The sequence below is a fragment of the Neoarius graeffei genome, chromosome 8 (genome assembly GCF_027579695.1).
Source record: "Neoarius graeffei isolate fNeoGra1 chromosome 8, fNeoGra1.pri, whole genome shotgun sequence".
NCBI lineage: Eukaryota > Metazoa > Chordata > Actinopteri > Siluriformes > Ariidae > Neoarius > Neoarius graeffei.
This window is the reverse complement of record NC_083576.1, coordinates 3,939,878-3,958,951: the sequence shown is the minus strand read 5'-3', so window position 1 is coordinate 3,958,951 and position 19,074 is coordinate 3,939,878. Positions and strand designations below refer to the sequence as shown.

At 41.9% G+C, this 19,074-nt stretch overlaps 1 protein-coding gene across 1 annotated transcript in view; it reads left to right on the top strand.

Moving 5' to 3' along the window:
• Positions 1-4,732: 4,732 nt before the first annotated feature.
• The window catches only part of lingo2 (leucine rich repeat and Ig domain containing 2), a 367,782-nt gene continuing 353,440 nt past the window's right edge, over positions 4,733-19,074 (top strand). The window contains exon 1 of the mRNA XM_060926791.1: positions 4,733-4,783. The gene's annotated coding sequence lies outside the window, so the exon portion shown is untranslated. The remainder of the gene's footprint in view (positions 4,784-19,074) is intronic.

Here is a 19,074-nt window from a genome sequence, read left to right as displayed (position 1 = left end):
GCCAGCAAAATGTCTCATTTTCATCGATAATCCTTTGGTGGTCCTTTGGTATACAGGGGCCGATTCTGAAGTTATTCTATGACTCTGTGGTGGCATCAACCATCTTTTATGTGGTGATCTGATTGGGATGTGGTATTGCTGCTGTGAAGAAAAAGAGACTGAACAAACAGATTTGCAGGGCTAGATCTGTCCTAGGGGGCTCCTTGGAAGTGATGTATGAGAGGAGGATGATGGACAAACTCCAGGCCATCCTGGACAACACCTCTCACCCCCTCTATGAATATCTGAGTGCACTGAACAGCTCCTTTAGCAATAGCCTGCTCCACCTACACTGCTCTAAGGAGGGGTGCGGAGATCTTTTATCCCTGCTGCAGTCAGGCTTTACAACAGCAGTCTTCACTGCTCACAGCGGACACAGTGGCACAATAGTACTACTGGTTTTTAGTTAATGGGGTTTGTCTTCTAAAGATTGATTGATTAATTCAAGGGGCCTATTTTTTTTTTAAGATACCCATGAACTGGTATACTTAGTGTAGTCTACCCACACCGAAGCCATGAGTATTTTATTTATTATTATTATTATTATTATTATTATTATTATTATTATTATTTTAAGAAACAGGCTATTCTGTACTGAATGTTTTTATATCAGGCTACCTGTCCTGTACGTTGACCCTCAGTGGGATTGCCTTTTCATTGAAAAAGCAGTTCAGTAGTTACATCTCGGGTCATGTTCTGTGTTCTATATATATAATATTGTTTTTGTCCAGTGGTTAATTGTTGTCTGTCTGTCTGTCTGTCTGTCTGTCTGTCTGTCTGTCTTTATCAATCTGCTGCTGTAACATTTGAATTTCCATTCATGGGATTAATAAAGTCCCTCTGTCTATCTATAACCCATTGCAAAGCATCGTGAGCTGTAGTGTCAAGGCAAGTCAAGTTTATTTGTATCGTGCTTTTAACAATAAACATTGTCGCAAAGCAGCTTTACAGAATTTGAACGACTTAAAACATGAGCTAATTTTATCCCTAATCTATCCCCAATGAGCAAGCCTGTGGCGACGGTGGCAAGGAAAAACTCCCTCAGACGACATGAGGAAGAAACTTCGAGAGGAACCAGACTCAAAAGGGAACCCATCCTCATTTGGGCAACAACAGACAGCCTGACTATAACATTAACAGTTTTAACATGAAGTCAGTTTCGTTGATGTTATAAACTCTTCATTGATGGAAACTTGAGTGCAAAACTGTTCATGACAACTGCAGTCCTAAAGTTAGCAAGTCAACTGTAGTCCTCAGCCATGAAAGCATTACTGTAAGAGTCCAGAGCGTCCTCCAGGTGTGACTTTCAGCTGTCCACATGGGGCCGTCCTCCACAGGAGTGATGCGATGAGACTCCAACCAGACACAGGGCACCAGGATGGATCAGGCAGGTCTGAGGAGCAGAAGGGGTCAGCATCTTGATCTCAGGATTGACATATAACTCAGAGGGACAGATTTTTTGTTTTGGGGGGGAGAAAACACAGGTTGTTAGGTATGCCCTAAAAATGACACAAGTATTAAGTCTGTGTGGTAGGCTCACAGAGACGAGAATCTTGACATCAGGCATAATTCACAACAATGGCATGTTAATATGGTTAAAAAATATCATGACCTGCTCTGGCTGGATGCTTGATTGGGTGATGGGAGCACACTCCTCAGCAATGATGCGATGCAGATGGGACCCTTAGGGCTGCCCAAGACAATTCAGTTACATTTCACCGGGTCTGGGACATGCAACAGAATGTCTAACGGCCGATTCCTTGCAGGCTACAAGAGCCAGTCGAGGTCTCCACCCTCTCCACCAAAAGATTTCCTGTTGACTCCATGTAACTCAGAGGGACAGATTTGGGGGGGGGGGGGAGACGGAGAGAAAACACAGGTTATTAGGTATGCCCAATGTCACCTGAATAAGTAGGAACAGTATACATATTGCACTGAGTACAAGCAGGGACTCCGGCAACTAACTATGACAGCATAACTAAAAGGGGAGAACTGTTCATGACAACTGCAGTCCTAAAGTTAGCAAGTCAACTGTAGTCCTCAGCCATGAAAGCATTACTGTAAGAGTCCAGAGCGTCTTCCAGGTGTGACTTTCAACTGTAGTGTGACTGTAGCTTTTGGTAGCATGCTCTAAATGGACAAATCCAAAGGATTGCCTTGAGTGATTTTATCAGATAAATAAAGTCTGGTCTGAAGTTTCTTCTGGGCATTACTCACAGCTCCTACATAGAGATTGAGACATTTGGAAGGAAGAAGAAGAGCTCGCTGGAAGCTTGGTTGAGAGTTGTTAGTTTGTGCAGCTAGCCTGCTTTGCTAATTTATCTGCTAATGATGCTAGTCTGACTCTGAGAACATAACATAAATAAAACAGATGTATATTTATGTAGATGAATATATTATTTGTGTTTAATAGATATTACCATCATTACTGTTTCTCATCAAAATAAAAAAAAAATGCTAGATAGGCCACATGCACAAGTGACTTGTCACTTTCTATGTGAACGCAGGGTATTGTGGACTTTTCTTTCTGCTCTCTCCATCTCAAAAGACTCCCAAGTCAATAGAGCTCTCTCTCTCTCTCTGAAAACTGCTTATTTATCTTATATACCAAGTGCACTGAGAAGATGGTGAATATTTCAAAGCTGTTATGAACTACAGAACCTTCAACTTTTGCCTTGTTCTGATGTTAGTGAAGTCCATCTCTCTCTCTCTCTCTCTCTCTCTCTCTCTCTCTCTCTCTCACACCAGCTTGATATGTAAATACCTGCACCACAGGGAGCTCTCAATCCCCCATACTGAGCAGAGTTACGCAATTGAATGCCTTCCTCATTGCCATTCACTTTAATCTTCATAATCGGAAGGTTTGGATGAATTCTGCGGATCTATGGCTCAGCAAATGGCCACGTCAATCCATTTTGCCGAGCTGATTTGCTGATCGAAACAGATCTCGGTGACGGGAATTGTTTTTCTTCAATTTCTTCATATTCCTGCCTCAAATGATTCCTTTGTTTCTGAAGTGCAAGATAGATAAATAAATAAATAAATGAATGAATGCAAGCAGCCCACCTGGCCTCGTCAGTGAAAGATTTATGAGCTGGAGAGAAAATTAGGCGGTTTCCACCAGGAGGGGGTTGAGAAAGAGAAGAGTAACCCGCAGAGAAACAGGGTGGTTAGATACACTTCTCAGGCAGACCGCGTCTTTTGCAAAGTGTTTTGTGTTGCCTGTTTGGAGCCAATTATACCGAAAGCGATGCTGCCACCCACTCCACTCCAACTATACGCTCTGGAGTTCAGTTACAGTGCTGCAAGATGTAAGGGCTTAATGATGCAATGGCAGAGAGCAAACCCCAAAACCAGTCATTAGGTAGACTCTGCATATGGTGCGGGTTCTCAAATCTGCCGTGTGTTTGTTCATCTGTTTTCTTTTCACTGTTTCAGCAAATCAACAAAAATCTATTCATTATGTCCAAGGGCAGCCTTTCTGTGTGGAGTTTGAATTGTGTCTATGTGGGTTTCCTCTGGGTGCTCCAGTTTCCTCCTGCAGTCCAAAGACATGCAGATTTGTTCAATTGGCTACTCTAAATTGCCTGGAGGTGTGAATGTGTACTGTACCTGCCACCAGATTAGGGTCTGGGTCCCTCTGGTGTGCTATAATCACCCAAAAGAATTCATGGAAGCTAGTTTTGTGAAATTTGAGGAACAGCGTCCTGGATCACTGACCCTCAATGATGAGGATGGTGGCAGACCGACACACCCAGAAGACAGACAGGGTCTTTTTTTGGTCGTTATTGTTGTTCCAGCTTTTCTCTCTGTTTTGGTATTGGGATGAAATGTGGTATAAACCCAGCTGATAACTGCAGAAAAATAAATAAATAACAAATGTAGCTGTCCATCATTATGCTACATTACAGATGCTCTTATCCAGAGTGATGTACAACAAACCCAGAGCAGCCTGGAGAGCAGTTGGGGGTTAGGTGCCTTGCTCAAGAGCCCTTCATCCATTCCTACTGATCCAGGGAATTGAACCAAAGCTGCTTCTCTAACCATTAGGCCATGGTTTCCCCACATCAGGCTTTGTGTGTGTGTGTCCCACATCATTCGTATTATTCTATCAATGAAGCCTTGTGATGGGTGGCACGGTGGTGTAGTGGTTAGCGCTGTTGCCTCACAGCAAGAAGGTCCGGGTTCGAGCCCAGTGGCCGGCGAGGGCCTTTCTGTGCGGAGTTTGCATGTTCTCCCTGTGTCCGCGTGGGTTTCCTCCGGGTGCTCCGGTTTCCCCCACAGTCCAAAGACATGCAGGTTAGGTTAACTGGTGACTCTAAATTGAGCGTAGGTGTGAATGTGAGTGTGAATGGTTGTCTGTGTCTATGTGTCAGCCCTGTGATGACCTGGCGACTTGTCCAGGGTGTACCCCGCCTTTCGCCCGTAGTCAGCTGGGATAGGCTCCAGCTTGCCTGCGACCCTGTAGAACAGGATAAAGCGGCTACAGATAATGAGATGAGATGAGATGAAGCCTTGTGATGTAATAGTGTTAATACTTTCGCTGTCGAGGTCTTGATAAATATTGGATTTCAGTATCATCTCATATCACCACCAGCAATCATGCATTGTCAGAACATCTTCTGCTAATATTCTAATTAATATTTTGTTCCGTTGATTTCATTTTTAGACTCATTACCTGGAGTACTTCTCAACCAACCTCGTGAGGATCTGACGAGCATATGCTAGGAAATTACACCAGGAGGTAAGAACCACAGAACAAATGAGTTGCTTTTCTGTCTTTATAATTAGCATGCCAAAATTTAGTTCAAGTCTATTTTCATTTGGGCTAATATTACCCACAATGTAGTGGGATTTAGTCCTTGATTCATCTCTATCCAAAGACAGCAATGTGGCGGCACTTTAGTCTGTCCAGCTCTCTCATCTCGTCATCTGTACTAAAAGATCAGCTTTGAAAGCTTCAACTTCCATGCTAATACTGCATCACTCATCTTGTCGATCGCTAACTAGCCAAGCTAATTCTCCGGCATAATTCAGTTCAAAGTTTGCACCGTCTCAACCCTGACCCACACATGCTTCAATACAACATATTTATTGAGTTTTCCTTTCATGAAGTGTGTGTTTGCAAGACTGTTACTGGACCTGGCTGCGAACTTCCAGTTGATAACAAAGTGAAATAGGACACAAATGAGCCTGAGATTGTCCTCTGTCTTGTGTAGCTCTGTTTCTTGGCATCTTTGCAAAGCCACTGTGGCATTTTCTTCCCAAAGGGCACGCGTGAAATGGAATTACTGCCGAGTGTCAAGCACGTCATCCGGACATGTTTAAATGGTGATTCTCAAATGCCAACACCCACTAACGAAACACAGAGCTGGGAACTTGCACTTCCTGTCACATTTCACGTGTCTGGTCCAGCGAGTGGGAATCTGAGACGAAAAATTAAAACTAGCACGTGGCTCAGGGACAACAGGAAGTGAGCAGGGGAAATGCTGTTAACAGAAAGAAAGCCCGAAAGAAAGCATCACTGGCACAAGGGTAATAAAATTAGGCTTCATATTACTTTTTTTCCCCCTTCTTAATTTTTCTTCATCTGAGCCTTGCACTTGTCCCTGCATTTGCGTCCTAATGTAGTCAGAGTTGAGTGCTCTTCTGTCCTCCTCAGAGGAGTGAAGTGTCTCTATTCAAATCCTGTCGTCTTAATTTAGCCCTGCTGCAATTACACACACACACACACACACACACACACACACACACACACACACACACACACACACACACACACACAGGGCCAGACGATGATGCAGTCAACATTGCATATCCAGCACTGTGACTTATTTTTCAATCTTTTCATGAAGTTGTGTGTAAATATTTTCATCCAGACAAAATGGACAAAAAGAAAAGTTCCTGATTTTCTTCATACACGTGTGGATTTTGTTAAATTCCGATCAGCCATGATGTAGAAAGTATGTTTATAGCACATTTACAACCCCGATTCCAAAAAAGTTGGGACAAAGTACAAATTGTAAATAAAAATGGAATGCAATGATGTGGAAGTTTCAAAATTCCATATTTTATTCAGAATAGAACATAGATGACATATCAAATGTTTAAACTGAGAAAATGTATCATTTAAAGAGAAAAATTAGGTGATTTTAAATTTCATGACAACAACACATCTCAAAAAAGTTGGGACAAGGCCATGTTTCCCACTGTGAGACATCCCCTTTTCTCTTTACAACAGTCTGTAAACGTCTGGGGACTGAGGAGACAAGTTGCTCAAGTTTAGGGATAGGAATGTTAACCCATTCTTGTCTAATGTAGGATTCTAGTTGCTCAACTGTCTTAGGTCTTTTTTGTTGTATCTTCCGTTTTATGATGCGCCAAATGTTTTCTATGGGTGAAAGATCTGGACTGCAGGCTGTCCAGTTCAGTACCCGGACCCTTCTTCTACGCAGCCATGATGCTGTAATTGATGCAGTATGTGGTTTGGCATTGTCATGTTGGAAAATGCAAGGTCTTCCCTGAAAGAGACGTCGTGTGGATGGGAGCATATGTTGCTCTAGAACCTGGATATACCTTTCAGCATTGATGGTGTCTTTCCAGATGTGTAAGCTGCCCATGCCACACGCACTATTGCAACCCCATACCATCAGAGATGCAGGCTTCTGAACTGAGCGCCGATAACAACTCGGGTCGTCCTTCTCCTCTTTAGTCCGAATGACACGGCGTCCCTGATTTCCATAAAGAACTTCAAATTTTGATTCGTCTGACCACAGAACAGTTTTCCACTTGAGCCTTGGCCCAGAGAAGACGTCTGCGCTTCTGGATCATGTTTAGATACGGCTTCTTCTTTGAACTATAGAGTTTTAGCTGGCAACGGTGGATGGCACGGTGAATTGTGTTCACAGATAATGTTCTCTGGAAATATTCCTGAGCCCATTTTGTGATTTCCAATACAGAAGCATGCCTGTATGTGATGCAGTGCCGTCTAAGGGCCCGAAGATCACGGGCACCCAGTATGGTTTTCCGGCCTTGACCCTTACGCACAGAGATTCTTCCAGATTCTCTGAATCTTTTGATGATATTATGCACTGTAGATGATGATGATATGTTCAAACTCTTTGCAATTTTACACTGTCGAACTCCTTTCTGATATTGCTCCACTATTTGTCGGCGCAGAATTAGGGGGATTGGTGATCCTCTTCCCATCTTTACTTCTGAGAGCCGCTGCCACTCCAAGATGCTCTTTTTATACCCAGTCATGTTAATGACCTATTGCCAATTGACCTAATGAGTTGCAATTTGGTCCTCCAGCTGTTCCTTTTTTGTACCTTTCACTTTTCCAGCCTCTTATTGCCCCTGTCCCAACTTTTTTGAGATGTGTTGCTGTCATGAAATTTCAAATGGGCCAATATTTGGCATGAAATTTCAAAATGTCTCACTTTCGACATTTGATATGTTGTCTATGTTCTATTGTGAACACAATATCAGTTTTTGAGATTTGTAAATTATAGCATTCCATTTTTATTTACAATTTGTACTTTGTCCCAACTTTTTGGGAATTGGGGTTGTATGTTGAGTAACAGTCACAATCCCACAAAAGACAAAGAGAGCTGAAAACGGTGACCAAACAGCAAAAGAAATCTTCCAATAACGAAGCTCATCCACTGCAGCGACTCAGCTCCCCTAGACACACACTAACTTCTCTTCCTTTTATAGGGTGCCATTATTTTTGCCAGAATTAAATGCCGAGTCTGATTTGTTTTAAATTACAGATTTGCTTTTTGTGTTTGTTTCACAAACTGTTCATTAAATTGGCATGTACATAATAAATAAGCAATTTAATTTAATCTGTACGAGAAAATGGAAGGAAGCCAATTTTTCAATTTGATGACGCCAATCAATCAAGGGTGATATTTCTACATAAATTAATTAGAGATATGTAGGGTACTGTACAAACATTTTTAGAAGTTAAACACCATATTTCATGTGTAAATTCTCCTGCAAACAATTTTACGAATGAATTTGTTCGTATCTAGCTCCATAAATGATTACAAAGGAATACTTTTATGAACGCTGTAATGTTGAGGCAAAGTTGGAATGAGCCATTCATGCTTGGTCTAAATGTTAGCGTACTGTATGTACTCTTGGTAACTTGCAGGCTTTTTTTTTTTTTAATAAATCTCTTAAGGCCGAGGGTGCTGGGAGGTGTGGTTCGCCTAGACAGACATACCCAAAATTAATCCAAAATAGTTCCACATATATCAGGTTAATATACATCATCCTGGTCTCTGTGTATATGTAAGACCTCCGAGAATAGATTTCCAGTGATGGTAACATTGTGACTGCGACTATGGCTGAGTAAATTGTGATAAACCAAAGGAGAAACTAACATTTTATTTTTTTTATCCTTGTCTAAAGTTTATTCTAGATTAGATGGTGGATAACACCATGATGGCAACGGGCCCATACACAAAGATGCCACTTTTTTTCATTCAGAAACACTGTGACTACAACTGGACTAAATAAATAAATAATTCACAAACTAACTACAGATATACTGTACAAGTTTTAGTCAGTTTAGAACTCCCCAAAACAGCATTTTAAAAAACTTTTTACCAGAAGTCCAGTCTTGTAGTGTTCTACTGGACCCAGTAGCGGGTCCACAGGGTTTAAGAAACTGATTTATTTGTTTGTTCACAGCAGGAGCAGCACCTCAAATATGGTTTTGGACCTACGGTTTCTGGTTGAGAGTACGCTGTGCAGATTTTAGCTGACGCTTCTCACCAGAGCTTTTTATTTTTCTTTTTTTTCCTTAGTTTTTTTTCCCTTTTTCTCTTTGTGTAGTTTGATGTTTGTTCTTTCTTTGAATGTTTTGTCCACTAGTTGTGGTGTTGCTCCAGACCTGGTTCTGGGCATTGTTTCCTTTCAGCCATTGTTTCCTTTCAGCATTGTTTTTTCTTCGCTATAGACTGCTGTGAGCTCGTTGCTCTTTTAATATTGGGGTTGTCCAGTGCTCTGTGCGGACGGTGTTCTGAGCGATGTTGCCTGGTGGTGTTGCGGTGGATGTGCAGGTGGTGTGGGATTTATCTTTTTGCTCCTTTTGGTGGGACTGTGGGTAGCTACACCATTGGAATTACATCCTGACCATCTTTGGGTAGAAATTTATTTATTTATTTATTGTAAAACGACATTGGGTGTGGGCGGCACGGTGGTGTAATGGTTAGCGCTGTCGCCTCACAGCAAGAAGGTCCGGGTTCGAGCCCAGTGGCCGGCGAGGGCCTTTCTGTGTGGAGTTTGCATGTTCTCCCCGTGTCCGCGTGGGTTTCCTCCGGGTGCTCCGGTTTCCCCCACAGTCCAAAGACATGCAGGTTAGGTTAACTGGTGACTCTAAATTGAGCGTAGGTGTGAATGTGAGTGTGAATGGTTGTCTGTGTCGATGTGTCAGCCCTGTGATGACCTGGTGACTTGTCCAGGGTGAACCCCGCCTTTCGCCCGTAGTCAGCTGGGATAGGATCCAGCTTACCTGCGACCCTGTAGAACAGGATAAAGCGGCTACTGATAATGAGATGAGATGCGACATTGGGTGTGAGAAAGGCGCTATACAAGTTAAACTCATTTCTCATTATCTGTAGCCACTTTATCCTGTTCTACAGGGTCGCAGGTGAGCTGGAGCCTATCCCAGCAGACTACGGGCGAGAGGCGGGGTTCACCCTGGACAAGTCGCCAGGTCATCACAGGGCTGACACACAGACAACCATTCACACTCACATTCACACCTACGCTCAATTTAGAGTCACCAGTTAACCTAACCTGCATGTCTTTGGACTGTGGGGGAAACTGGAGCACCCGGAGGAAACCCACGTGGACACGGGGAGAACATGCAAACTCCACACAGAAAGGCCCTCGCCGGCCACGGGGCTCAAACCCGGACCTTCTTGCTGTGAGGTGACAGCGCTAAGCACTACACCACCGTGCCGCCCCATAAGTTAAACTTATTATTATTATTATTTTCAGAGAAAGAAACTTCTTCTGAACCAGAGGTTGATTCTGCAATTTCATACATTTCTGCCCGACTGAAAATTCAGTCATAACCAATAACCACAACTATTTATTTATTTATTTATTTATTTATTGTGCTATTACAAAATTCTAAATGGGATGTAACCAAACAATCTCAACCAATCCAAAGAGCCCGGGTTCCATTTTGACCCTTCTCCTATCACCTGAGGGAGATTTTCCTCATCATTGTCATGTGAGAATGGTTTATTAGGGATCTACATCTCGACTGGATTTCTGTAAAGCTGCATTGTGACCATGTGAAAAGCTCTGTGGAAGTAAAATTCAGTTGAACTGAATTGAAGTCACTTTTTTTGCTTCCTGGTCCTGAACGTGAACAATTTTCACACCTCAGTTTCCACACATAACCATACAAACAACCAGTGGCGGCTGGTGGGCTTTGAAATAGGGGAAGCTCAGTTTTAGGTCTATGTAATACAATTTTTCAGTTATTTGTTATTTGTCATGAGTCAATTTGTTGTTATGTGGGTCCGTCTCAGAAACTGGTCTCTCATTTGAGACATTATGGTCAAAAAATAAATTTTCTAATTTTACTTTTTTTTTTGTTTGCATTTCCCTAACACTCAATGTTTCTTTTATCATGTTTAATAAGAATAAAGATAGCATCTTGCTTTATCTGGCCTCTGCTGTGGAATTTTTTTTTTATTACAATTCAAATGTTTTTGTAAAATTTTTTGAAAATATTGAATAAATTCCCTCTTTTTGTTTGCTTGGGTTAAAAATGCCAAGTTATGATGACTGAATTGATTATTCACTTAAATATGAATAATATGATACAGTTTGGGGCGGCACGGTGGTGTAGTGGTTAGCGCTGTCGCCTCACAGCAAGAAGGTCCTGGGTTCGAGCCCCGTGGCCGGCGAGGGCCTTTCTGTGTGGAGTTTGCATGTTCTCCCCGTGTCCGCGTGGGTTTCCTCCGGGTGCTCCGGTTTCCCCCACAGTCCAAAGACATGCAGGTTAGGTTAACTGGTGACTCTAAATTGAGCGTAGGTGTGAATGTGAGTGTGAATGGTTGTCTGTGTCTATGTGTCAGCCCTGTGATGACCTGGCGACTTGTCCAGGGTGTACCCCGCCTTTCGCCCGTAGTCAGCTGGGATAGGCTCCAGCTTGCCTGCGACCCTGTAGAACAGGATAAAGCGGCTAGAGATAATGAGATGAGATGAGATGATACAGTTTGGGTATTTGATACGGCGAAATAGGGCACAATGGAAAAATCAAGAACACACCGGAAAGATGAGAATAACTGCGGTGGTAAAAGAACAGCGACTGTACCGGCTGAAGGTCTTGCAGGTCTCTGCTGTGGCGCACGAGCAACGGGACATCACTACTGCACCAGACAGAGCGCAAGGCGGGGGCGGGGCAAAATGACTGGCCATACTTTGCCATTATAGCAGATAGATACCAGCTGTTAGCAGCTAGCACTGCAGATCCCAATAAGGCTCAAGCTAGCCTACAACCAAGTTGATTGAACTACAAATGAAATAAACGAGTGAATTCACGAATGATCAAACTGATAGAATGGATGAAAGTTAACAGAGCACAACGAGTAATAGTTACCTTTATTTACAGAGTAATGTACAGAGACATCAATGAGAAGAAACGTTTATATGAAAAGAAATTCGGACAGCACTTTGGCACACGACTACACTTTCTCGACATCCGCTAGGGACTGACTGATCATGCTTACCGTGTTCCTCGCCGAAGTACAGCGACCGCCCCCTCCTCATGTTTTTCAAACATCACCTCCAATAATCCTTTATCAGCCCGGCTTCTTGGCCCGCCCATGTCCCATTTACCCCCAGAGATACCCGGCTTCCCCGGAAGTGACGATTTTGTCGATTTTAACCAATAACAACTAGCCGAAATTGGCTGTTCAGAGCCGTCTCGTAGACTGCAACGGATACCCGGCTGCCAGTCCATAGAGCCCATTGAAATAAGAAAGGTGATTCTCGTAGCGAACTGCAAGTTCGTCAGACATCACTCAAATAAGTTACAGGATGACATAGGGATAGTTATGAACGTAAATACAATCTTGGGCATATATTATGTTATGCAAGTTATTGTTTTAACGAGAATTCAACGTCATAGACGCCGCAGTTTGGGGAGAGAATTTTAGGGGAAGTTCGGCTTCCCTTGTTATCTCTGAGAAATCGCCCCTGCAAACAACGGACTGACTAAAAGAAGCGAATGTGAAGAAAAAAAAAAGTCCTTAAAAGCAAAAATAAGTTTTGTTTATCCACCTGCATTAAAACCGTGATAATTCCACCTCTCTCTCTCTCTCTCTCTCTCTCTCTGTTTGTCTCAACACCTTTCTTAGCAGATGTTAATACTCCAAGGCGTTTTGTTTAACATGCCCCAAAACAGCCGGTCTCGAATCTGCATTACAAATTGCCATTTCTTCCCACTGGCATTTTCCTTCATTGTTTCTTGCATTATTTTGCATGACAAAAATATATTTTGCAATATTACACCCGGACTGTGCTTTATTAGACCCAATATAGCAGCCTGATTAAGCCATTAAAGACACATCTGCTATCCTAATTTATTTTTAATTTATCGAGGACTGGGATGCAAACTGCAGCAGCAATGCTGACATCTTAATTAAGTCCAGACAGTAAGAGTGATTATGGACATGGAGACGCCTGACTGGTGTTTAAACGGCGGTGGAGGATGGATACCAATTTTTCTGGGGCAATGTTTGGGGTGTGTGCAAACTCAAGTTTGCAAGGAACTCAAAACCTTTCTCCAGGTGTTGTTCTTGGCTTTGGATAAACTTTGTTGACAGATTAGTGTTCAAGTTTTCAAGATGAGCTCATCAAAGTAAGCTAATTGTAGTTGTACTATAGCAACGTACGCTCACCAGAGGCACCAACAATCTCTGCTACTTCTTTCCCTGCTTTAATTTTCTTCATACCATGTCTATACATGTTTAACGGCAGATCGTATATGACAGGAACTCTCGGAACATGTTTTTGTGAACTAATTGCTGCGAGGATCTAAAGATCTGATTGGGGAACTGAAGAAACATCGGACCACACGCAGCATCGGGCTAGTCTAAGGAATCATTCCCACTAACTGTTTGGATTTCTCCTTTTACCGTCTCATTGATATTAATTTGCATGCAATTGAATATTGATTTGAATGCCACTGAAATAGTGTCTCTGTGTCACACACAGAAAATTCCCCCTTTGCATTTACACATTTCCACCCACACACGATGTTATTCCTCTTCTATGACAGCAGTTTGCCAACAGGAACATTTTTTTTAATTTATTACATCACACTATTTATCCATTTATAGTTGCATCTAATGTTGCAGAGCATCCACGAAACAAGTTTGTCTCTTTTTTCCTCTCTTGAGTTTTAATAAGACAAAAAAAAAAGAGAAACACGTAAACTCGGAGTCACGTGGGTGCAGCATCCAAGATGGCCGCAAGTTAGAGGAGCTCTCGCCCTGCACATGCTTTTTTTTTTAGTTATTAATGTAAAAACGCATAACTAAATAACCTAACGCTCTTTCTGAGTATTCTAACTGCTCAAACACAATATTTTCGGTCAAGAAAAGACTTAGAGGACATGGCGACATCGAAACACTTTAAAAGCTCTTCCCGCATGTCTACCCGGAAAAGCCCGGGACATGAGGATGAACAAGTGGTCGTTGACGCTCCCCCTGAGCCCATTAGTGTGCCGGACAGTTTGGGAAAATTATTTGCAGAAATTTCAAAGATGAACGGCACACTGCAGACCGTCGCAACTGATGTATTGTCCATCAAACAAACAACGGCGGAGTTGAATAACACGGTGAGTGCCATGCAGGAGAGGCTGAGTGAGGCCGAGGCGCGTATCACACACCTGGAGGAGACCTCGGAGCAGCTGCTGAGTGACAAGGGGAGCAAGGATAACCAGATGGAGCAACTATGGAACCGGCTGCAAACTCTTGAAAACCAAAGCAGGCGAAATAATGTGAGGTTGGTGGGATTAAAAGAGACTTTTGGTACTTTGGTTGAGAAAACCTTTTTTGAAACGTGTTTACATGGTTTTAGACAAACACCCCAATGGGCTTTCCCTCCTCCCCCAATCTCAGGATGTCTGAGAAGAAAAACATGGCAGAATCTGGTCGAATGCACCTGACCATCCCTCCAATATGTGGTTCTTCTTGAAACTGTTGCCACAAAACTCGAAGCACACAGTAGTATTGAATGTCTCTGTATGCTGTAGCTTGACAATTCCTATTCACTGGAACTAAGAGGCCCAAACTTGTTCCAGCATGATGATGCTCCTGTACACGAACTGAGCTCCATGAAGACATGGTGTGTTAAGGTTGGAGTGGAAGAACTCGAGTGTCCTGTTCGGAACACCCCGACTGAAGTCAACTCCACTCAACACCTTTGGGATGAGCTGGAACCCTGACTGTACCTCAGACCTCCTCACTCAACATCAGTGCCAAAATCTGGTGGAAAGCCTTCAAAAAGAGTAGAGTAGAGTGGAGCTTATTATAATCACAGAGCAGGACTAAATCTGGAATGAGATGTTCAATCAACAAGGACATATGGGTGTGATGGTGAGGGGTATACATACTTTAGGCCTTATAGCCATATACTTTTACTATGAGCACAAATGCAAAGTTTGCTGCAAAAAAAAGGAACAAAAAGCAACTGTTTTGTCACTTGCTAGTGTGATGGAAGTGTTTTCCATTCAAAGACATATTTACATTTTCTTTATTTTGCAGACAAAATGCTTGAGTTGTTTTATTACAATCTGTTCACACACAAAAGAAAAAACTTCTTGCAATGCATTCTAAGCTCCCTGTTCTTGGCTGCAGGAGTGGAACCCAGTGTGTTCTTCTGTCTGCTGTTGCATGCTGAGATGCTTTTCTGCTCACCACAGTTGTACAGAGTGATTATATGAGTTACTACCGTATATCCTTCCTGGCAAAAAAGCTCAAACAACCTTGAATATGTCCATTTCTCTCTGACCCTCTCTTATCAACAAGGCGTTTGTTTCCACCCACAGAACTGTCGCTCACTCGGTCACTCAGTCGATGATGTTTTTTGTTTTCTGCACCATTCTGTGTAAACTCTCGAGACTGTTGTGTGTGAAAACCCCAGGAGGAGATCAGCAGTTTCTGAAATACTCAAACCACCAACTACCACAGGGGTGGGCAATTATTTTTTCCATGGGGCCACGTGAGAAACAGAAAATTTTGTGGCGGGCCGGACCAAAAGGCTGAACTAAATTCTGCATAATATTAATTGTATTTCTTTATATAAAGCAGTAAATAAAATTGTTTTTACAAGCTGCTAAGACTGGTAAGAGTATGGAAAAAACGAGGTTGCTTTACAAAAAAATGTCATTTATTCAATCAAATTTCCCAAAACAATGGTTAACAAAAATGTGAACGTTTGTACCATTTTTTTTTCAGTCACATTCACCCCAAAACACAATAAAGACATCACAATATTGTCTTTCTACTTCAAATATCAAGCAAGATACATCATATTATAATAATGATGCCCACATTTGTAGTTTAATCATCTCATTTGGTGCTTTTCACCAGAGATCGGCTCCGGCTCGGGCTCCGGCGCCTACTGGTGACGTCACACTATGTGATTGGCCGGACCGTTTGAAGGATGACGTACAAGTTTGTGGTTGGTCTGGACAAATTACGGAAGTAGTTATCGCGGGATTAGGTTTCGTGGGATTTCATGTCATGTTCATGTCGCGTGCATTGCGTTTTTGTTGAACACAACTTCAAAATAAAAGCAATGCACATTCAGTCCATGCATGAGGTAAAATTAGAAAATACGTTTATTTTGTAATTTCTAATTAACCTTACGCGGGCCGGTCAGAATGAACCAAAGGGCCGGATGCGGCCCGCGGGCCGTAAAATGCCCAGGTCTGAACTACCATCTGGCTCAAACCAACACCCATACCACAGTGAAAGAAAGAAAGTCGCACTTCACTGTGAGATCACGATTTTTCCCGTTCTGATGTTTGAACATTAACTGAAGCTCTGGATTTGTATCTGCGGGATTTGATGTCAAGCGATTGGCTGATTAGAGAACTGCATCAAACAGCAGGTGGATGTAGGAGTGTTCCTAATAAAGTGGCCAGTGAGTGTAATACATTGTGATGCAGTGTTGGCCTTTCTCAGTATAACAGAATAGAACGCACAGTCGCTTGATTAGCAGTCGATGCTAAGTGTAATTACAGCGTACTGAGTCTTTTCTTTGTGGATAATGGTTTAGTATAATTTTCACGGTCTCTGTGCTTCGACGTTGTTTGTCTTTAAGACATAAAAAGGCTACGTGAATATTTTCATCCTTGGTGTACATATTCCCCAGTTGCTTGGCAACAGTGTCCTCATGAATGTAACCGCCTGAACAATGTGCTTGCCTTCCCATGCCGAAAACACAAATTCATTTGGGGATTTACAGAGCAAATGATTTCCAAATGATAAATCCCTGCCAATTTTAGATATTCACAATATGTCATGTTAGACAAGGTACAAGACAGACTGCGACCCAGAAATTACGCGTGGCAATGTGCCAAGTCAGGAATTCAACACTCTGTGTGGTGCTGTTATCGTAAAACAATCAACAACAGACTGGTGTGATGAAGTGGAGTCACTGTTACCACCTGCATGTTGATTATTTTTCAGTAACGGTGCATCCCCAAGCATGTTATTCCTCTTCTATGGCAGCAGTTTGCCAACAGGAACATTTTTTTTTATTTATTACATCACACTATTTATCCATTTATAGTTGCATCTAATGTTGCAGAACATCCATGAAACAAGTTTGTCTCTTTTTTCCTCTCGAGTTTTAATAAGACAAAAAAAAGAGAAACACGGAAACTCGTCTGTCCTGAAAATATAAAGTTACATCTTTACCTCTGAATGTTACAAAGTGCTGACACTGGAGACTCCTTCCATACGTGTGACATAAAAGTATATGTGAAGCATGCACTGTACACATCTCTACGAATCAGCTGTTACTATAGAAACCATAATGTATTCGAACAAGTACATTGGTGATACGGTATCAATATAATAAAAATCAACACGTCTGACCAATCAGAATCCAGAATTCAACAGTGCTGTCAAATATGTAACAGTTATTCCACAAAATCGAGTTGTACATGAGCTGATAGCCGACGAGGCGCGTAGCACTGAGTTGTCTATAAGCCGTGTATGACGAGACTGAGTGGAATAACTCTTTTATTCTCTCCACATTCACTGGATTTTGAGAAACAGAACACTTTTAGTTTTATTTTTTTGCAAATTCAATAAATAAAACCTTTATACAAAATGTTCGACAAACTCATTTATGCTTGAATGTAAACAAACAGGTGAAATGACAGGAGCAATTTGTGAAAAAAATGTTATAATAATAATTATTTTAAAAAATAATTAAAAAAAAGTTCTTAGCTTGAAATACTTTCATTCCATATTTTTTTTTTTGGGGGGGGGGAGGATTTGTTTTCGAGTAGAGTTCTTATCTCGTCCTCGGTTGGTTCAGCAACACGCTTCGCCATTTTGTTTTTCTCTTACTCACAGTATCATACCTGTCAACCCTCCCATTTTTCCCGGGAAATCCCTTATTTTGACTTATTTCCCGCTGTCTTCCCGTTTTTTTATTTTCCCGAAAATATCCCGTATTTTGACATTATTTAAAAGTCCCATATTTTCACAATATAAAAAAGTCGGTAGGTCCAGAATTCATGACGCGCCTCTGACAGGAGTTTACAGCAGGAAGTCGGGCCATGCATTCACGTCCCCGCCCTCTCAGGCATCAGTAATTACAGAACTACGTCCGGAGGCGAGGCTGAGCAAGTGATTAGGTCCAGTGTTGCCAGATTGGGCGGTTTCAAGTGCATTTTGGTGGGTTTTGAACATATTTTGGGCTGGAAAACATCAGCAGTATCTGGCAACACTGATTAGGTCTGAGGTGAAGATGGCGATGCTAATAGCTAAGAAAAAACATTAGCCTCTCTTTCTTTGATGATTTCAACAAGTGCGTGGCTGGAATGTTCCCAGACTCTTCCATCGCAAAGAAATTTTCCATAGGGAAAATGAAAGCCTCCCAAATAATCAAAGGTAAGCTACACATGTTTACATTAAGTATGTCCTGGCTAAGACCTCATAAATAGCCGAGTGTAAACTAATTGGTGTATTAACTGTTTTATCCACTCATTGTCTATTTTATTTTCTATCTGAAACTATTTTAAATCACTCTTGGTTTAATATTTTATATTAATCTATCTATCTATCTATCTATCTATCTATCTATCTATCTAGTGTTCCGAGGCCATGACTATGGTAAAACCATAATAAATTGCAATGGAATTGAATTTATTGACTGGTTATATAATGACCTTTCTTATTTTAACATAAGATACATATTTTAGCCCTTAATTTGGGAAATAACTGGTACCACTGAAAGCAAATAAAAATAAATGTATAGTTTATTCACAAATGCACTCTATAAACCATAAGCATATTGAGTTTGGGTCTTGGCTATCACCAACATGCACCAGAGTACAGGAAATCACAAATACTAGATAGAAAATTGCCCCCCATTCAACTACACACCCACTTTTGGTGAAGGGTATGACTTTCCGAAATGTTCCCTTATTTTGAGTTAAAAATCTGAGAAATATCCCTTTTTTTCAAACCTCAAAGTTGACAGGTATGCACAGTATATGAGCTGATATCCTAGTAGTAGAGTAGCCAATCAGAGCGCACAATTGCTCATATCCAGTGAATGTGGATAGAATAATAAATTATATACTTTTATCCATGGGCGGCACGGTGGTGTAGTGGTTAGCGATGTCGCCTCACAGCAGGAAGGTCCGGGTTCGAGCCCTGTGACCGGCGAGGGCCTTTCTGTGCGGAGTTTGCATGTTCTCCCCGTGTCCGCGTGGGTTTCCTCCGGGTGCTCCGGTTTCCCCCACAG